Here is a 14,011-nt window from a genome sequence, read left to right as displayed (position 1 = left end):
TTCATAGGCAAAATCCCCCAGAGTCCTAATGCAAAACCTATGTCATATACATGACTCTACTTTGAAACAATGGAATTTCAGGGTGCAGCCAACCTTTGCAAAACACATCAAGGAATTTTCCATGATGCCAAGGACTCTAGTTGGAGTTTGTAGTATATCAGGCCCCATTTTCCCCTCTTATTCAGCTCAAAACGTAAACAGAAAAGAGGGGGTGGAGAGGAACAGAGGAAGGAGGAAGAGAGGCAGGAGAAAGGAAAGAAAAACTTTACCCCTAGAGGTCAAAGGTTAAAACTTAGCTCTTCCCTGGAATTGTCTGATCTTGATTCAAGGACATAGGAAGTGTATGGCTGCTCTCATTTTATGCCAGAAAATAGCAGAGTCCCTGATTCTTTGCTCTAAAACCACTATAACAGGAAACTGGATCTAAAATCCTGTTTCACCCTGAATTGAGAATCCATCTGTGCACTCAGAGCGCTCTTCCTCACCCCAACCTTCACCGAACAGAAAAAGGAGGCAGGCAGTCCAGTGCTTTGCACATACCCACCATAGGACCACACTACTGCTAAGGTGTTTAAACCACGATCCTCATTTTTGCTCATTCTCAAATGGCTGCTTCTTTGGACACGACCTAGCCCATTGCATCCAAAATATTACCGAGTTTTATCAGATCCACTCTGAAGTCTGCCCGCTCTTCCCTACTCTCCTCTCCAACCATTATACTCACTCCACCTAGCACTGTCTCACCAAAGAGAAGCTCTTTCTTGCCGCTGTGCCTTTGCACACATACTGTCCCCTCTCTGATCACACATTTGTTTCACCATGTCTGTGTCCCCAACTTACATGTTTCACAATCATACCCCGGCTGGTCTAGCATCACACCATGGGAAAGGATCACAAGTAGAATATTTTTTAAATTCTCAGCTGGGCAAGGTGGCTAACATCTGTAATCCTAGCACTGTGGGAGGTTGAGGTGGGAGGATCACTTGAGCCCAGGAGTTTGAGATCAGCCTGGGCAAATAGTAAGACCCCCAACTCTACAAAACATTTAAAAACTGAGCTGGGCGTGGTAGCACATGCCTGTAGTCACAGCTACTAAGAAGGCTGAGGCAGGAGGATTACTTAAGTCCTGAATTTTGAGGCTGCAGTGAGCTAAAATGGTGCCGCTGCACTCCTGTCCAGGTGACAGAGTAAAGACCTCATCTCTAAGAAAATAAAAAGCCAAATATAAAATAACTGGCTGGATGTGGTGGCTCATGCTGATAATCCCAGCACTTTGGGAGGCTGAGGCAGGAGGATCACTTGAGCCTGGGAGGTCGAGGCTGCAGTGAGTCATGTTCATACTACTGCACTCCAGCCTGGGTGACAGAGTGAAACCCTATCTCAAACAAACAAACAAAAGTTATCCCCAATTTAGGTCATTTGGTGGGTTGAGTGTCTTAATGGCTCCAGCACATCCATCACTTTTGCCATGTACCTTGGCAGTGCCCTCTCACTCTGAGGGGCATTCTGCCCCAACTCACTTGACTGTGGCTTTAGCCTGGTGACTGATTTTGTCTCGTGGGATGTTGGCAAACATAATTCAGGCAGAGGTTTCTGAAAGTGCTTGCACATTTCCACTTAGATTCACGTGACTCCACCACTGCTAAGAGAACATGCTCAGGCTGACCTGCTGGCTACTCACACGGCAGAGCCGACGTGCCACAGCCATCCCAGCCAAGGCTACTGTGGATCAGCCAATGGCAAACAATCCCCATACATGTGAATGAGCCCTGGCACCACCAGCAGAGCTGCCTAGCCAACTCACAGCCGACTGCAGATGAGTGCAGCGCAGAGCAGCCGAGCCCAACCCAGAGCAGTTTCATGAGCTAAATCAAGGTTTGGCCAACTATGGCCATGGGCCAAGTCTGGCCCACCATCTGTTTTTGTATGACTTGTGAAAAAAACTCACAGATCATTCAACTTCGTGGTTGAAAAAAATCAAAGTATAATATTTCTTAACATATAAAAATTCCATGAAATTCCAATTTCAGTGTCCATAAATAAAGTTTTATTGGAACACAGTCATGCTCCTCCATTTGCATAGCATCTAAGGTTACTGTTGTGCTACAAGGCCAGAGTTCAGAGACTGTATGGCCTGAAACACCTAAAATATTTACTATCTGGCCCTTTTCAAAAAAAAAGATTGTCAATCCCTGAGCTAAATAAATGTTTATTGCTATGTGCCACTGAAAGTCACTGGTGGTTGTTTTTCAGCATCACTGTAGCAAAAGTTTACTGACACATCTTCTCATCTGAACAGCCATTTCTTTACCTATTTCCCCCAAAGAAAGTACTGGTGGAACAGGAGAAGCCCAAGGTCAGAACAAAGCCAGCTTCCTCCTCCTCCTTCCCACCATGGGCACGGACCCCATGTCCTGGATTGATGGCTGGGATGATGGGCTGTAACAATGAATGCCAGCATATCAAAAAACATTAGATTCTTCAGTGGGTTCCTGTCTAGGGAGCAGACAACACCAACCACTCTGCCACAGTGACCAGTGAGGATCCAGAAGTCCCCTCATCCTGCCAACAGTGCCACAAAGCTTATGAACAAGGGTTTCCATCTATCACCAGCTGCATACTCAGAGGTCAAACTGCATAGAAGTAGAGGCATGAAGAGGAAACCTGAAAGATGAAAAGAAACTTTTAGCTCAACCTAGATAATTACATTGGAACTAAGTTTACAAGATTGGGCTAAAATTCAATTCCCACTCTGGGGTCCAGTGGTGGAAATTTGAGAGAAATATTCCACCAGTTAATAAAAAAAGTTAAGTTACATTTTTTATCATCTCTGAGTGTATTGTGAGTGAATTTTGCAAATCTGATATGAATTTTTGTAAAATAAATACACAGATGAATAAATGAATGAATAAATGGGAAACTCCTCATCATCCTGCCATGTACTCTTCCCACCATCCGCTGGCATTTCTAGCCAGTGAAGGCATCAATCCAGAAACAACTCATTCCTCATCTTGAAATGCCTTCCAACTTCTAGGAGCAAGCAGCAACTTCTAGGTCTAGCTCCCTCCTTCAGAAATGCCTAAACATTCGCCTACATCCCCTGGTCCCTTGGCTCAGGAATTTTGTAGGTGGTCTCAAAGCCTTGGATAAATTTACATGAAACAGGCTGGCATCCTCTATGTTAGAGGAGTTTGGATCTTTCAGTAGACTCTAGCCTTAAACCTGTACCAAAAATCTTTTGAGATTATAATGAGGCAATGCTTTCCCCAAGAGGAGAAAAGGTCAGATTCCCACATCTGGAGTTTGACCTTTGTGCATGTTGTCATTTCACCCACCACAGGAAACCTTTCTAGGCTGGGCTAAAATGTGTAACTTCTCAACAGTGTGGCTGGTAGCAATCCCACCCAGCTGTGTGGAACAGGAAGTGAAAGGGCAATTAATATTCTGTTAAAACTTCAGGGGGCTGCACTGAAGCTGGCCAGATAGCAAGGCTGACTCATCACGTTAAAACCCAATACAGTATTGTCTGCTCACTTCTGCTGACTCACTTGTCAGTCCTAAGCTATGTGTACCCAGGCAGAGCTGCCAGGTCTCACATCCGCCTTTCCAGAGTGTTACCCTTCTGCACCAGCCATGACCATTCACTCTCTGGAGAAGCATTTATGATCAGCCATGGATGATTTTAAATGTGTGAAGAACTGTTTCATGGAGGGAGATTATCAGCCTCTTTCTTACATTGTTTTACATGAAAACAACATGAACAGCAACACAACTGACACTGGAGAAGAACCATAGTTCTTTCAAGCTGGAATGGAGCCTTAGAGATCAAGCTAGATCTCATAAGAAACATATAGATCTTTCCTATGAGAGAGTGGGAAGGAGGCTAGCACGTTGAATAAGAGCTTTGAGTCAGGCGACCTGAATTTATGTAGCCTTGGACACAGGTAGTCGAATTATAAGTAGTAGGCTAATATAGCTGTTAAGTAACTTTAAGCAAATTGCTCAGACTCTCTGAGCTTTGGTTTCCTTACCTGTAAAATGAGAAAAAATTATAGCACCCACCTCATGGGGCTATTGTGAAGAAAGGATGAAAAGAGATCAAGTATAAAAGGAATCGAGTGCTGGGCACAAAGTGCGCCATATATTGTAGCTATTATTAAGGCTGATGAGGCAACTCATGGAAACCTCTTTCCTGGAAACAGGATAGAACCTACATGTGTTTGGCATTAGATTAGTAAAGGGTAAAAGAATATCACTGCAAGCTGGGTATTGATGTGGGTGGGGAGGACAGAGGAGGAAGAATTGCCCAGGGAATGCTGGACCTTCAGTATTTTGAAGGGCCCTGCTTTGGGGCCCAGGTGGGGAAGTGTCCACCTTTCCATCCTGGTTTTAGGCCTGCTGAAGATAGTTATTCTTTTTTTTTTTTTTTTTAAAAAAGACCCTTCTGATTATAAGTCTTTGTCTGAAGACATTGCTCAGATTTCCCTTTAAGGGCCTCATTTAAATGTACACACAAGGCAGCACAGTCCAGTTTTTTAAAAAAAGCCTGGCTAGTAATGACATACAGAAACTGATACTTACATGATACTGTTAAGTGCACTCTTTTTAAACCACTAATTCTTATTTCACAGAAAGTGGTCCTTATGTCAAAGTCCTTAAGAGGTCCAACAGCTTGTATAACCAGCAGACCTCATGGTTAGTTAGCAGCTTTCAGGACTTGAATTCCCAGTGATAAACAAAAGAATTCTGAAGGCCACAATCCATAAACTCTCCATAAAAACATATGGAACTACTTAAAAAGGTTGGCTCAGGGCTGTTGTTTTGAAAACAAGTATCCTCAGCCAGAATCTCTACTGAGTGCTATTTACTGAATGGTTGAAGAAGGGCAAGACCCCATGGATGTTATAGCGCGGTGTTTCAGCAATCACCAACATTTTGCAGATATTGCTCCAAGCCTCCTGATATCCTGGGAAGGATGCAAGAAGTCCGTACCTTTGTATCCATTCCACCCAAGGCATTGGGGCTACTCATGGAGGAGCCTGCACACCGTAAATATCCTTCTACACATGTGATTGCAAGATCTTAGGCCTCCAAAACTCTCGTTTACTACTCTTGGAGCTTTCCGATTACAGTTCCCCCAGCAAGATTCAACTGAGTGCTCCATCCTTTGCACCTCAACAATAATCCATCAAAATTTCACTTACAGGATAGATGATTCCAAGCCAGTCTCCTATTACTGAACTGTGTTATTTGAGAGCAGCAACTTTTATCTGCTTCTCCATATCTTTAGGATTTGGCTTAGTAGGTGCTGGACAATTCTTTTATTCTTGTATTAATAAAATCTAATTAATTACAATTATAAGTTAATGAGTAAATTGATTAGGCCCTGACCTTTTGAATCAGTTAGAGCCACGACTAGAACTCAAAGTTCTGATACTCACTCTGACTTCACAAGGACTTCACTCGCACTTCACAAAGATTTCCAGTGAACCCAATCATTGCTCTTGCTGTCAGATGTCAGATTAACGTGGCCACCAAGATGTAGATATAGGATAGGTTTTGGATCCATTGGCCATCATACTCCTAAACGTGATCATAGTCAACTTACCTGGTTTTTCTATGCTGTTTAAGGATCAAGAGAGAATCTTCTAGAACTTTGTCTTGGTTCCAGAACAACACAGATTGTCTCTCTTTTTCTAAAACTAATAATGAGGCTTTTTTTCTCAGTATTAAAATGTTACTCAAGACTTTCTGTTTTAATAAAATGGGGAGTAAGATAAATCTCACTATTAAAAAGCTAGAAATACTGGATAAAATATAAAATTTGAAATGTTTTATATTCATACTTAAGCTCTCAAGAAAGAAAAAGAAATGCCCAGGCATCAGAAACCAAGAGATAATTGAAAACAGAACAAAGTTTTAAGATGTCAGTTCATGACGTAGCTGTGCTATGGAGGTGGAGGGGTGATTATTATTATTATTTATTAATTTTTTTTGAGATGAAGTCTCGCTCTGTCACCTAGGCTGGAGTGCAGTGGGGTGATCTTGGCTCATTGCAATCTCCACCTGCTGGGTTCAAGCGATTCTCTTGCCTCAGCCTCCCAAGTAGCTGGGATTACAGGTGCGTGCCACCATGCTCAGCTAATTTTATTTAATTTTTTTTTTGTATTTTTAATAGAGACAGGATTTCACCATGTTGGCCAAGCTGGTCTCAAACTCCTGACCTCGTGATCTGTCTGCCTCAGCCTCCCAAAGTGCTGGGATTATAGGCATGAACCACCACACCCGACCGGTGATTACTAATTCTGTTCACCCAAGGACTTGGGATTTCATGCTCGTGTGGAAACATGAGGTAAGCATTGGGCCCAAGTGGACAGGAAATTGGAATTGAGAACCTTGCATAGAAGCTAGGTTCTAAATGAAAAGGTAGTCTAAGTAAAAACACACCCATTCACGTAGGTATATGTCAAGGAAATTAAAAACTTAAATGAGTAGGTTAAATAGCAGATTCAGCAAGATAATTTATAAACTGGGCAACAGATTTTAGACATTACTTAATAGGCACAGAGATATAAAGATCTGGAAAATATGGAAGATTAAGGGACATGGAAGACGGAATGAGGAGAACCAACAGATTTAATTCCAAGAATGTGAAATAGAGGAAAATAGGACAGGCAATACTTGAAGAGATAATGGTTGAAATGTTTTCATCAGTGATTAAAACACTTGAATCCTGAAGTTCGAAAATTGTAATGAATTCCAGGAAGGATACATAAAGCTTAAATGTAACAAATCCAAAGCAAGCCACAATATAATGCAACTGCAGAACTTCAAAGACACACATCTCAAAATACTATAAAAATACTATAAAAGCAAAATCATCAACCTAGATTTCTATACCCAGGTGTATTTGGTTTTCTAGGGCCGCCATAACAAAATACCTCAAACTAGGTGGCTTAAATAACAGAAGCTTATTTTTGACAGTTATGGAGCCCAGAAGTCAAAGATCAAAGTGTTAGTAGGTTTGGTTTCTCCTTCACTTGAAGAGCACCCTCTTCTTGCAGTGTCTTCCTGGGGCCTTTTCTCTGTGCAAACGCATCCCAGGTGTCTCTTCTTATAAGGACAGTGATATTGGGTTAGGCCCCATCCTTATGACCTTAGTTAACCTTAATTACCTCTGTAAAGGCCCTGCCTCCAAATACAGTCACGTTTGCCTTTAGAGCTTCAACATACAAATTCTGGAGGAACACAATTCAGTCCATTGCATCAGCTAAGTCTCATTCAAAAGTGAAAGTAAAATAGATACATTCCCCAAATAAAAGACTAAGAAAGTTTACTGCTCATTGACAGTGATGAAATCAGCCCCTCCATAACTGGCCAAACTCTATGCTATCATTTTTAAAAATTAAGATTGAACAGACAAAAATGTTTTAATGTTCTACTCCCTTAAACAACTATCATAACCTCTTCAGAGACTTTCAACATCATATTCCCCTACTTCTTCAAACAATCTCCTCCTCCTTTTAAGATGTACATTTGAATCTCTTTTTGTGTGTTTATTTCAATGCTTTTCAGTACTCTTGTTTTGAAAATGTACATTTGACTCTCCTTTGAAGTTTGTTGGCTTATGAGTACTGGACCACCTCAACTTCTTTGTGGATCCCAAGGCAACTCCTAGAAGAGGTAGATGTGTGAGTCAGGGAGGGAAGAACCTTATATTCATACAGAAAAGAGAATTTATGGAATTAATTAAATCATAAAATTAATATTGACCTGAGTTGTGGTAGGTAGTCCTGGCCTCTGCCTGTTCATCTTTTTCATTTCTTCTTGCATACAGATCTTAAGTAAATGACAAAAAGCCATATTTTAAAATTTTGAATCTGTAAGTTATCTAAAACACAGACCCTTATAGAAATAAATACTAGGGATATGTTGCAAAAAGAAGAAAACTTTAACCAAAAGTATAGAAGTGGAATGCAAAATGCAAGGTGATTAAAGTAATTTGAAAAGACATGGGTAAATTTAAACAGGCATTGACAGTATAAAATAATAAAAACAATAACAACGATAATAGTTACAATGGTAATAACAATATCAGTCAGCATCCAGTCATGAAACAGGAACCTAAGTCTTTTTGACAGAGGGAATTTAATGACTTACTTGGGTCATGGAAGCACAGAGAGGTCAAACAGGAAAAAGAGTGGGCAACCCAGACACTAAAAGCAGCAGGCTGCTGCTACTCTCCCTGGGCTGCAGAAGCAGGGCTCAGAAGCCAGGCCACTGGGAAAGCACCAAAACCACAAAGTGAGTGACACCCAGTGGGAGCTGGAGTCAGGAAGGAGACACAGCCACCACCAGAGATGCTAGAAGAAGAAGCATCCAACCTTCCACCAATGTCTTCCACTGACAAAACTCACCTAGATAGCAGAGGACAAGGGAGCCTGGAAATGTGGTTGGCTGTAACACAGAGTAGAATAAAAGAAGGGCAGGAAATGGATCTGAAAGCAAAGGCAGCTGATTAGCACAACAATGATGACTAAGTTAGGGTTTCAAAAAAAGGATAGGATTAAATAGATAATAAAAGACAAGATAGAAAGGGGGTGATCTAGCAAATAAAAAATTAGTAAGAATTATAAAAATTTGAGCCGGCCGGGCGTGGTGCCTCATGCCTGTAATCCCAGCACTTTGGGAGGCTGAGGCGGGCGGATCACAGAGTCAGGAGATTGAGACCATGCTGAAACCCCGTCTCTACTAAAAATACAAAAAATTAGCCGGGCGTGGTGGCAGGCACCTGTAGTCCCACCTACTCGGGAGGCTGAGGCAGGAGAATGGCGTGAACCCAGGAGGCAGAGCTTGCAGTGAGCCGAGATCGCGCTACTGCACTCCAGCCTGGGCGACAGAGCGAGACTCCCTTTCAAAAAAAAAATTGAGCTGCACAAATTAAGAAGCTTGATTTAATTCAGAGCTGCTCACAGTTGTGCCAGACTCCCTGGAATGCCAAGAATCAGTTACAGATGTGCTGTGAGATATTAATCCCCTTGGCCCTCAGGGCAGTCTGGCAGGGCCTGGCTGCCTGGAGCCTCCAGGCTGTTAGAAGCCTTATCCAAGGCTCCTTGGAGGGAGGATGGAGCAGAGCAAGGTCTGACAGGGAACCCCACAGTCCCTGGAGATGTTGAGTGCAATGAGCAAAATGGAGCCCTCACTGCTCTGCCAGATGCACTGTGCATGGCCAAGGTGCTCTACTACCTGGAGATGTACTTCAGCAGGCACTGCAGGGCAAACCCCTGCCCTCTGAGTCCAAAGGGCTCATGGAGCTCCAGGGGAATGGATGCTCCAGGTGACTGAGGAGCAAGGAATACAGCCCAAACTGCAGCATGGGGTGGAGAGATGGGGAAAGGGGACTCCTGGTTAGTGCTAATCCAGGCATTGGTCCCAAATACCTGTCTTTACATATATATATTAAATACTATTCTGTTATCCATTGCTGTGTAATAAACTACCTCAAAACACAGTGGCTTAAAACAACAATCATTTCATTATCTGTCATTATCTTCTGAGTCAGGACATTGGGCAGGACTTAGCTGAGCAGTTCTTTTGCTCCATTTGAGGTACATATACTTGGTATTATTCAGTTGGTGGCTGGGCTGGACTGGAGGAATCAAGACAGCTTTTCTCACATACCTGCTATTTTGACAGGATGGCTATATGGCTGGACTAACTAGGGCCCCTCTAGCTCTGCATATAAGGTCAAGTCTTCTCCACAAGTTCTCTCCAGCAAGGTAGTCAGATTCTTATACAGCAACTCAGGCACAAAGAGGCCAAGGCAGAAGCTTCCAAGTCCTTTTAAAGAACAGGCCTGGAAACAGCACAGCATCACTCTTCCCTATTCAGTTGGCCGAAGCAGTCACAGGCCAGCCTAGATTCAAGAAAAGGGAAAGTAGACCCCACCTCTAAATGGGAAAAATATCAAAGAATTTGCAGTTGTCTTTAATCCACCATTGATGCTTTTGTCTGTTTGTGACTAATATGCACTTGAATGGCCTGCAAGCTAGAGGTAACTGTTCTAACAGTAGATTTTCACAGTAAAACTTCACTAGAATTTAAAAATACTTGGCATGTGAAATTTTATTTGGATTTGAAATTTATTTGTCCTATGTATAAGTCAGGTTTCAGACACAGAAGCAGAACTTTTCGGGGATAAGATGGCCAGACATCCAAATAGCTAGATAGAGAAAAAGACAGATGATTAATAGATGATAGATAAAGAGATAGACAAGGATTTCACCTTATGCAACTGTGGGAGCTGATTAAATAATCTTTTTTTTTTTTTTTTTTTTTTTGGAGACAGAGTTTTGCTCTTGTTGCCCAGGCTAAATAGAGTGCAATGGTGCAATCTCTGCTCATTGCAACCTCTGCCTCCCAGGTTCAAGTGATTATCCTGCCTCAGCCTCCTGAGTAGCTGGGACGATAGGCGCCCACCACCATGCCTGGCTAGTTTTTTGTATTTTTAGTAAAGAGACGGGGTTTCGCCATGTTAGCCAGGCTGGTCTCGAACTCTTGACCACCTTGGTCAAGATCCACCCACCTCGGCCTCCCAAAGTGCTGAGATTACAGGCGTGAGCCACTGTGCTTTGCTGTGGTTGAACAGTTTCTATTACACTATTATTTTTGTGTCTAATGCTGGATTTGAAACCCAAGAGCAGGCAAGGTGCATATAAATAGGAGAGATTAAGGTCAAGATGTAACCTACAAGGATGGCCTGGAACTAGTGTCAGTTCTTGCTGTCTCCAGCCTTGATAAAGTGAGTGTCCTGCAGGAGACACTAATGCCCTTCGTCCCAGAGCTAAACATAAACACACACCTGGCTCAGGAACTGGAGAAGCCAAAGGAAGATTCAAGGGAAGGTGCAGCAGTTCCAGGCCCAGATGCTACCCTAAGCAAATGAGATGAGCCGACAGATAAAGCAACACATGTGAGCCTTAAAACGCCCTTGCTCCAACCTTCCCAGCATACAAAACAGAATGGCTTCTGCTTCACTTCTGCCCTCCAAATCTCATGCAAAAGTGCCTCCTGAAGCCCATCCTGACTGAAAACACATAGAGAAAGGGCTTCTGGGAGACACAGTCCAACTAGCCAAGTGGACACGTTACAAAGCTACCATGCCCTATCACAAGAAATTTCAAATTACATTTTTTTCAGTGAAATTAAGGAAGAACTTTAGATGCTTCCTATATAATAACAACGGTTTGAATTGTTTTTAAAATGTTGTAAAATTATTTTGGTAATTTATTTGGACAAATATTTTCATTGGGTTTTCAACACCATGAATTTGAGGAGATTAGAAAAGGTCATTATTAAAACATCTTAATCAGGAATGATCTAAGCTATTTCAAACATAAAATCTGATTAAAATAGTTATGTTCATGAAAGCAAACTCAAGTTTCTCAAGTAAAATTCTGAAAATGTTATATTTAGGCTTATAAAAATTTAACAATATCTTATCTAATACTTTGTATTTTTCCTTATAATTATATAACATTTTAAAAGGTACAATAAATATTTTAGTGAGCCCTGCAAGACATTTTCAAATCAACTCCAACTTATGCTACTGTGCTGTACAAATATTAGAATTTTCTATATATGCGATGGCATTAAAATAATTGGAACCACTTACATAAATTGACATATATGGATTTCCGTACCTAACACAAAGAGAATGTATGTTCTGTTTAAGTGCACATTGTACATTTGCAGAAACTGACCACATTTTAGGTCACAAAACACATCTCAACATATGGCAAAGAACTGATATCATATATACCAAGTCATCAACCATAATGCTATTAAGTTATAAATCAATAATCTTTTAAAAAGCAAAAAGAACTCTATAAATTTGGGGATTTAAAAACATGCTTTTTTCCAGGCAAGATCTTATTCAACTTCTAGTTTCAAGCTATTAGCCAAAGAAAAAGACTGGATACATTTATGGCAATAAGTTTTTGAAAATGCTTTTAGGTAAATCATTAATTAAACAGGAAATAAATGCTAACAGACATTAAAAAATATCTAGTACTGAGTTATAACTAAAACTGTAAAAATGTGTGAGGTGCAGCTATAGTTACAGTTAAAGGAAAATTTATTGCCTTAAATACATGCATTTGACATAAAGGAGTTGAAAATTAATGAGCCAAACATACAACCCAAGAAATCAGAAGAAAAAAAAAACGTATCCACGATAGGCAAGTTGAATAGAGGGAAGAAAATGATAAAGATATGACTGAAAATTAATGAACTAAAGACAATGAAACAATAGGAAGTATCACAATCCTAAATTTGTTTCGTTGAAAATTGACAAACTTTTAGCAAGATTTTTAATGAAACAGTAAGAATAAAAGGTTCTGTCAACAGCTACTCAGGAGGCTGAGGCGAGAGAATCACTTGAACCCAGGAGGTGGAGCTTGCAGTGAGCCGAGATTGTGCCACTGCACTCCAGCATGGGCGACAGGGTAGAACTCAGACAAAAAAAAAAAAAAGGTGCTGTGAACAAAAGAAGACATAGCTACAAATATGGTTGATATTTAACAATCATAAAATAATGCTTTGAACAACTATATTACAAATTAATTAGAAAATAAGTAAAACAGGCAACTTCTTCAAAACAAATGTAGAACAAAAACTAATTCAAAAAAGAAACAGAATATCTGAATAAACTATTGAACAACCAAAGAAACTGAATCAGTAATTAAAATCTACCCATTAAAAAACACCAGCCCAAAGGTTTTTTAGGATTGTTCTAGCATACACTAAAGGAATAGATAATCCAAAAATCTTTTAGAGAATAGAAAGGAAAAACAAACAAACACATACCTTTCATAAGGCAGATATACCTTGATTCTAATAAACCGATAAAACTGAAAGGCCAATCACATTCCCAAGCAAAGACAAAAAACTTTAAATAAAAATTAGTAAATGGATTCCAGCATTGTATTTAATTACATTAACATATATTAATATATTTAAAATTATTAATAACACACAATTATAATATAATTATTTAAAAACACAATTTTATATAAAGAGAGAAAATATATACACATTTCAATACATGCAGAACAAATATTTTGTAGACTTCAATAACCTTTTCATGATTAAACTGATAGCTAACAAAAAAAGAAGGGAACTTTCTTAAATTAATAAAGGTTATCAACCAAAACTGTACAGCAAATATTATACTGCATGATGAAATTCAGAAATACTCCTGTTTAAGTTCTGAACAAAGGAAGAATACCCATTATAATCACTTCTATTTAATTTTGTTCTAGAGGATATTAAACAGCACAATAAGACAAGGCATAAAAGGAGTAAAGGATTGGGAAGAAAGAAACAGGACTGTAATTATTCATAGATGACGTGAGTTCAGCAATGCTGATGGGTTAAAATATCAACATGCATATATAAATAACATTCTTATACATCAGCCACAATTAGGAAAATGTAATTTTAAAATAGATTCCATTTACAATAGCAACAACAAAAAACAAATGCAAATAAGGACCTAGGAAAATCTAACAATAGATATACAAGACTCTATGAAGGAAAATTATAAAAATATATTTTTATTATTATGAAAATTATAAATATATATTTTTATTATTATGAAAATTATAAAAATATATTTTATTATTATGAAAATTATAAAAATATATTTAAGACTGTGAAAGAAAAGTGAAATAAATGAAGATATATATTTATTCATGAATTAGAAAGTTTAAAATCATAAAGATCTCAGTTATCATCAAGTTAATCTATAAATTTAATGTAATTTCAATCAAGTTTTTCACAGAACTTGACAAGTTAATTCTAATGCATATGGAAGAGAAAGAGTCAAGAATAGACAAGAAGCATTTTTGAAAGACATGAAGTATCAAGAATAGACAGGTAGACTTGAACAAATGGAAAGACATCTTCTGTTCTTGAATAATGCAACTCAATATTATAAATATGTCAGCTC

At 39.5% G+C, this 14,011-nt stretch overlaps 1 long non-coding RNA gene across 4 annotated transcripts in view; it reads right to left on the bottom strand.

The window, feature by feature from the left end:
- Positions 1 to 6,455: 6,455 nt before the first annotated feature.
- LOC129481056 (uncharacterized) overlaps positions 6,456 to 14,011 on the bottom strand; it is a 238,179-nt gene continuing 230,623 nt past the window's right edge. For all 4 annotated transcript variants that reach the window (XR_010120369.1, XR_010120372.1, XR_010120371.1 and 1 more), the window contains 4 exons: positions 10,862 to 10,933; positions 8,418 to 8,498; positions 7,774 to 7,839; positions 6,456 to 7,674 (listed from right to left, as the gene is read on the bottom strand). This is a non-coding gene — a long non-coding RNA (uncharacterized lncRNA). The remainder of the gene's footprint in view (positions 7,675 to 7,773; positions 7,840 to 8,417; positions 8,499 to 10,861; positions 10,934 to 14,011) is intronic.

This window comes from Symphalangus syndactylus, chromosome 4 (assembly GCF_028878055.3).
Source record: "Symphalangus syndactylus isolate Jambi chromosome 4, NHGRI_mSymSyn1-v2.1_pri, whole genome shotgun sequence".
Lineage (NCBI taxonomy): Eukaryota > Metazoa > Chordata > Mammalia > Primates > Hylobatidae > Symphalangus > Symphalangus syndactylus.
Note: the sequence above shows the minus strand (reverse complement) of the source record. Positions and strands in the feature narration are given on the sequence as shown.